Source organism: Tachyglossus aculeatus, chromosome 15 (genome assembly GCF_015852505.1).
Source record: "Tachyglossus aculeatus isolate mTacAcu1 chromosome 15, mTacAcu1.pri, whole genome shotgun sequence".
NCBI lineage: Eukaryota > Metazoa > Chordata > Mammalia > Monotremata > Tachyglossidae > Tachyglossus > Tachyglossus aculeatus.
Window position 1 is genome coordinate 16,745,301 of NC_052080.1, and position 6,692 is coordinate 16,751,992.

Here is a 6,692-nt window from a genome sequence, read left to right on the forward strand (position 1 = left end):
ATGTCATCGAGGTAGAACCAACAGGATTTGGTGACAAATTGAATAGTGGGTCGAATGAGAGAGATGAGTCGAGAATAATTCCAGGGTTACAGGCTTGTGTGACAGGGCGGATAGTGGTGCTGTCTATATTAATGGAAAAGAAGGGTGGGTGAACAGTGTTTGGGTAGGAAGATGAGGAATTACGTTTTGGACAAGTTTACTTTCAAGTCTCGCGGGGGTTGGGGGGACATCCAAGTAGAGATGTCCTGAAGGCAGGAGAAAATGAGAGACTGCAGTGAAGGAGAGAGATCAGGGCTGGAGATGTTGATTTGGGAATCATCTGTGTAGAGATGGTAGTTGAAGGCCTGGGAATGAATGAGTTCTCCAAGGGAGTGGGCGAATGGGCGAGTCAAAAAGGTAAAAGCAAAAACAACTCTGGGCACTTTACATATCAGCAAGATAAAGGCGCATTTTGGGGTGTGACATGCTGTCTGGACTATAGGTCCTGAAATGAATCTTTTTATACACTGTCAATCTCATTTGAGCATGTGTGTATGTGTGTGTGCATGCATGGGTGCCCTGTCTTCCCCATAATAATAATAATTATGGTACTTGTTAAGCACTTACTATGTGCCAAGTACTGTTCTAAGCACTGGGGTAGATACAAGCTAATCAGGTTGGACACAGTCCCTGTCCCACATTGGGCTCACACTCTTAATGCCCATTTATCACAGGTGAGGGAACCGAGGCTCAGAGAAGTGAAGTGTCTTGCCCAAAGTCACACAACAGACAAGTGGCAGAGCCGGGATTAGAACCCATAACCTTCTGCCTCCCGGGCTAGTGGTCTGTCAACTACACCATGCAGGCTGGCAGTCCCAAAAGGGCAGTGATGACATTTTCTCCTCCCTCTGTCCCTTCCCCAGTGCCCAGCACAGGGGTGTGTGTGTGGTGTGTGTGTGTGTGTGTGTGTGTGTGTGTGTGTGCGCGCTGTCTCCCCATCAGACTGGCAGTTCCTCCCACCTCTTGCCCCTTCCCCAATGTCCAGCACAGGGTGCATGTTTGGTGGGAGTGCGTATGTGTTCCATCTCTCAGTCAATCAATCAATCAATCGTATTTATTGAGCTCTTACGTTGTGCAGAGCACTGTACTAAGCGCTTGGGACAGTACAATATAACAAGGTAACAGTCACATTCCCTGCCCACAACAAGCTTACAGTCTAGAAGGGGAAACAGACATTAACATAAATTAATAAACTACAGGTAGGTACATAAATGCAACGGGGCAGAGGGCAGGGTGAAAAGGAGCATATCCCCCATCACCCCACCCTCATTCTTCCCCCAGTGACAAGTGATGGAGTCTCTCCTTAATCAATCAACCAATCAATCAGTGATATTTATTGAGCACTGACTGTGTGCAGAGCCCTATACTAAATGCTTGGGACAAGACAATAAAACATGCGCCCTGTAGATGGAAAGAATATAACTGAAAGGCTCCATGGATTCTTTGGTTTAAAGATTCCCACAGCCAAATTATTTCTTGTAACAGATCAGCTGTAACTTTTAGAAGCAGTGTGGTTTGGTCAATAGAGCACAGGCTTGGGAGTCAGAAGGACCTGGGTTCTAATCCCGCCTCTGCCACTTGTCTGTTGCATGGCCTTGGGCAAGTCAACTCACTTCTCTGGGCCTTACTTATCTCGTCTGTAAACCGGGGATTAAGACCGAGAGCCCCATGTGGGAAGTGGACTGTGTCCAACCCGATTCGTTTGTATCGACCCCAGCGCTTAGTACAGTGCCTGGCACATAATAAGAGTTTCACACTGTGATTCACCAGTTGCCACAATGTGGTAAGAAACGTGGCTTAATCAATCAAGATTGGTGGCTTCCGTCAGAAACGAAACTGGCTCCAAACAATCAATCATTCAATCAGTCAATCGTATTTATTGAGCGCTTACTGTGTGCAGAGCACTGTATTAAGTGCTTGGGAGAATACAATACATCAGAGTTGGTAGATACGTTCCCTGCTCAGTGAGCTTACAGTCTATAAAGTTAGGAATTGGATTTCCATTTTGCAGACAGAGAACCAAGGGCAGGGTTAAATAGCCACCGTACCAAATGGAGAGGTATAGATCGAGAGATCTCTGCAGTATTCAGGGCTAGGGTTCCTTTGGTATAACCTCAAAATGATTTGACAGAGTCAGGGTTGCCTAATGAACGCTCCAGGGGATATAGTGCTGCCATTGGCTAGCAGTGTGACCTTGGGTAAGTCATTTGACCTGTCTGGGCTTCAGTTCCTTCAGCTATAAATGCAGATGAATCGATCAATGGTATTTATTGAGCGCTTACTGTGAGGACAGCACTGCACTAAGCACCTGGGAGAGTTTCCCTCAGTTCCCCCAGCCTCCTCAGATGAAAATAGGGGGGGCTCTCACCCACTGGCAGCACCCATTTAAGAGGGGGGCAAGAGGGTATGTCAGGTATGCCAGCTACCGCTCAGAAAGGGGGACATGCACGATAGAGAAGGGTGAACTGCCTGAGCCCTCCTCAGAGACTGAGAGACACATGGGGCCGAGGGTGAGCTCGGAGAGGGGCAGTGGGCAAGCTCAGTGCGGGGGCAGAGGTCACATTCAGGCGAGATCTGCCTAAAATCTCCCCTATCCCTTCCCAGTCCCTTCGCCCTGTTGCCCCTTCTTCAACTCTCCCATCTTTCCCAGAAGTATCTCAAGAGATCTTCTGCCTTCTCTCAGAATCCACCCCTTCCACCTGCTCTTCCAACCCCATCCCCTCACACCTTATCAAAACTCTCCGTTCTTCCCTCCCTAATTATCTTCAACCGTTTGCTCTCCAGTGGCTTCTTCCTCACTGCTTTCAAACATACCCATGTCTCCCCTACCCTAAAAAAATCCTCTCTGGTCTCCAAGGCTCCCTCCAGTTATCACCTCATTTCCCTCATACTGTTCCTCTCCAAACTCCTGGAGCGAGTTGTCTAAGCCCACTGTCTCCATTTCCTCTCCTCCAAGGTTCAGTTTTGGTCCCCTTCTATTCTCCATTTACACTCGCTCCCTTGGAGAACTCATTCGCTCCCATGGCTTCAAACTACCACCTCTATGCAGATGATTCCCAAATCTACATCTCCAGCCCTGACTTCTCTCCCTCTCTGCAGTATCTCATTTCCTCCTGCCTTCAAGACATCTCTACATGGGTGTCCGTCCCACCATCACCTTAAACAATGTGTCTAAAACAGAGCTCCTTCTCTTCCCACCCAAACCCTGTCCTTCCCCTGCCTTTCCCATCACTGTAGATGGCATCACCTTCCTTTCTGTCTCACAAGCCCATAACCTCAGCATTATCCTTGACTCCTCTCTTTTTCAACCCATGTATTCAATCCATCACTAACTTCTGCCGGTTTGACCTTCACAACATCACCTAAATCCACCTTCTCCTCTCCATCCAAACTGCTACCACATTAATCCAATCACTTAACCTATCCTGTGTTTCTCCCCACTCCATACTTCACTCTGCTGCCGATCATTTTTCGACAGAAATGTTCAGACCATGTTTCCCCATTCAAGAAACTCCAGTGGTTACCCATCTACTTCCACATCCAACAGAAACACCTCACCATCAGCTTTAAAGCAATCACCTCACCTCCTCCTACATTACCTTGCTACTCTCCTACTCCAACCCAGCCTGCATACTTTGCTCCTCCAAAACTAACCTTCTCACTGTACCTTGAACTCATCTATCTCACCACTGACCTCCCACCCACACCCTGCTTCTGGCCTGGAACACTCCCCCTCTTCATATCCAACAGACAATTACTCTCCTCCACCTCAAATCCTTATGGAAAGCACATTTCCTCCAAGAAGCCTTCCCTGACTAAGCTTTCTTTTCTTCCATTCCCTTCTGTGTCAACCTGACTTGCTCCCTTGCATCATCTCCTCTCCCAGCCCCACAGCACTTATGCACACATCTGTAATTTATTTATGTAAATGCCTGTAGCCTGTAAAATCTTTGTGGGGAGGGAATGTTTGTTATATTGTTCTCTCCCAAGCACTTAGTACAGTGATCCGCACACAGTAAGCACTCAGCAAATACAACTGACTGACAATATCTCGCAGAGGGTGAGCTCAATTTGGAGCAGAGGGTGAGCTCAGTGTGGGATAGAGGTCAAGCTCAGCGTGAGGCAGAGGGTGTAGAATGGGGCTCCTCCCTCAATGCAAAGGGCAGGGCTCTGCCTCAGTGATCCAACCCCACCCTTGCCCGCTGGGCAGGGCGCGTGGCCGGCTGGCATCACCTCCCCTGGCGGAGTGCCCGGGCAGCCGGGGGGCGGAGGGGGAAGCCGCTGCCCCAGACTGGACAGATGGGAAGTGGTGACCATGGTGCTCGTGGCTGAGACACTCCCCAGGCCCGGCCCCAGCCCCAGCCTGAGCTACAAGGTAGAATGAAGGGTCTCCAACTGGTTCCCTCCAATATGGGGACCCCATTCTCCCCCACTTTGCCACAGACAAACCCTGCCCATACCAAAGCCTCCAAACTGGTCATTTGGGCTTTTTTCCCATTGGGTCTCGTGCCTTTCCGGTCAGTTTTGGAGCCCCTAAAATGAGGAGAGGGGTCCTATGAGACCCCTTAGGGGATGGTTCAGGGTAGCAACACTCCTGACCACATGCACGGATCCCAAATCCCCGGCTGCTACCGACCCCATGCCAGGCCCCTGCCATCTGCCCAGGCGGGCATCCGGACTCAGACCATCCTGGGTGAAAGGAAGAGCCACTGGGAAATCACAACCTCAACCACCCCATCGGGAATCGCCGACTCGCTTGCTCCCACCATCTTCTGCCCCAGTAGATTCCATCCCCACAATCAATCCATCAATCAGTGGTATTTATTGAGTGCTTACTCTGTGCAGAGCACTTGTACTAAGTACCCTGCTTCCCCATCCCACACCCGACAGACCCAGAAGTTATTTGGGAGAAACTAAGATGCCTCTGTTGCAGTCCCAGAATTGGGATCCTTCAAGCCTTCAAAAGGCATGAGTACCTTGTTTCCAGTGCTCTAGACTGTAAGCTCGTGTTGGGCTGGGAATGTGTCTGTTTATTGTTGTATCATTCTCTCCCAAGCGCTTAGTAGTGCTCTGCACACAGTAAATGCTCAATAAATACTACAGAATGAATCAAATATGATTGTATGCGATACAGCTAGACCATAAGCTCGATGTGAGCAGGGAACGTGTCTACCAACTCTATTGGATTGTCCTCTCCCAGGCATTTGTTAGTGTTCAAAAAACACTAAGCGCTCAATAAATACCACTGATTGATTAATGCAGTTACTCTATATATGCACGCACATACCTGTCTATATAGCATATGTAGCTATAGATATATAGGGAGAGATCCAATACTGAATCTGAAGTCTCCCTTCATAAAGGTTATAGGAATTACAAGCAGCAAGAGAAATAAGCCATCTGAAATCCTGGATTAAAACCACAGACTTGCCTTAATAGTAATCATGGTGGTATTTTTTCACAAACTTGCTATGTTTTAAGCATTGTTTTAAGGGCCGGAGTGGATACAAGCACATCGGGTTGGACAGAGTCCCTGTCCCACGTGGGGCTCACAATCTCAATCCCCATTTTACAGATGAGATAACTGAGGTGCAGAGAAGTGAAGTGACTTGCCCATGGTGTCACAGAAAATAAGTGGCAGAGCCAGGATTAGGACTCGTGTCCTTCTAAGTCCCAGGCACGGGCTCTATCCACTATGCCATGCTGCTTCATTAATCTACCACTTATCCTTTCATTTTGCTTCATTAATCTACCACTTATCCTTTAATTTAGTCTGGGCTTTACAAATCCCCCAATCCTGCTAGATTCCACTTTGCTTTTCTTCCAGGTGGTCAGGCCTGGACCTTAATGCTGCCTCTCAGGGCTGTAGCTGGAGTCGACTGTTTCCAGTTACGAGGCCAGGGCAACGAGATGTGGAAAGCCCAGACTTTTTTTTTAAATAGTATTTTTTACCCGCTTATTCTGTGCTAAGCGCTGTACTAATCACTGGGGTAGATACAAGCTAATCAGCCTGGACACCGTCCATGTCCCAAATGGGGCTCACAGTCTTAATCCCCATTTACAGATGAGGGAATTGAGGCATAGAGAAACGAAGTGACTTGCCCAAGATCACACAGCAGAAGAGTGGTGGATCCAGGATTAGAACACAGGTCGATTATTATTATCATTGCTATTATTATTATTAGGTGTGTACTATGTGCCAAGCACTGTTCTAAGCACTGGGGTAGATACAAGTTAATCAGGTTGGACACAGTCCCTGTCTCACATTGGGCTCACAATCTCAATCCCCATTTTACAGATGATGGTATTTGCTAAGCACTTACTACGTGCCAAGCACTGTACTAAGCGCTGGGGTAGATACAAGATAATCAGGTTGTCCCACATGGGGGCTCACAGTCTTAATCTCCATTTTACAGATGAGGTAACTGAGGCCCAACCAAGGTCACACAGCTGACATGTGGCGGAGTCAAGATTAAAACCCAAGTCCTTCTTAGCCCCAATTCCTTCCTCTGCTGTCATCAGCTGGGCCGGCCCTTCCGAGAGTGATTGGCAGATGACGTGAACGACCGTCCCGAGGAGAGGATCTGCAGGCTGAGTCTCCTGCGGGTCAGATTTGGAAAACTGACGGTCCAGCTGGCAACGCATATTGTGCT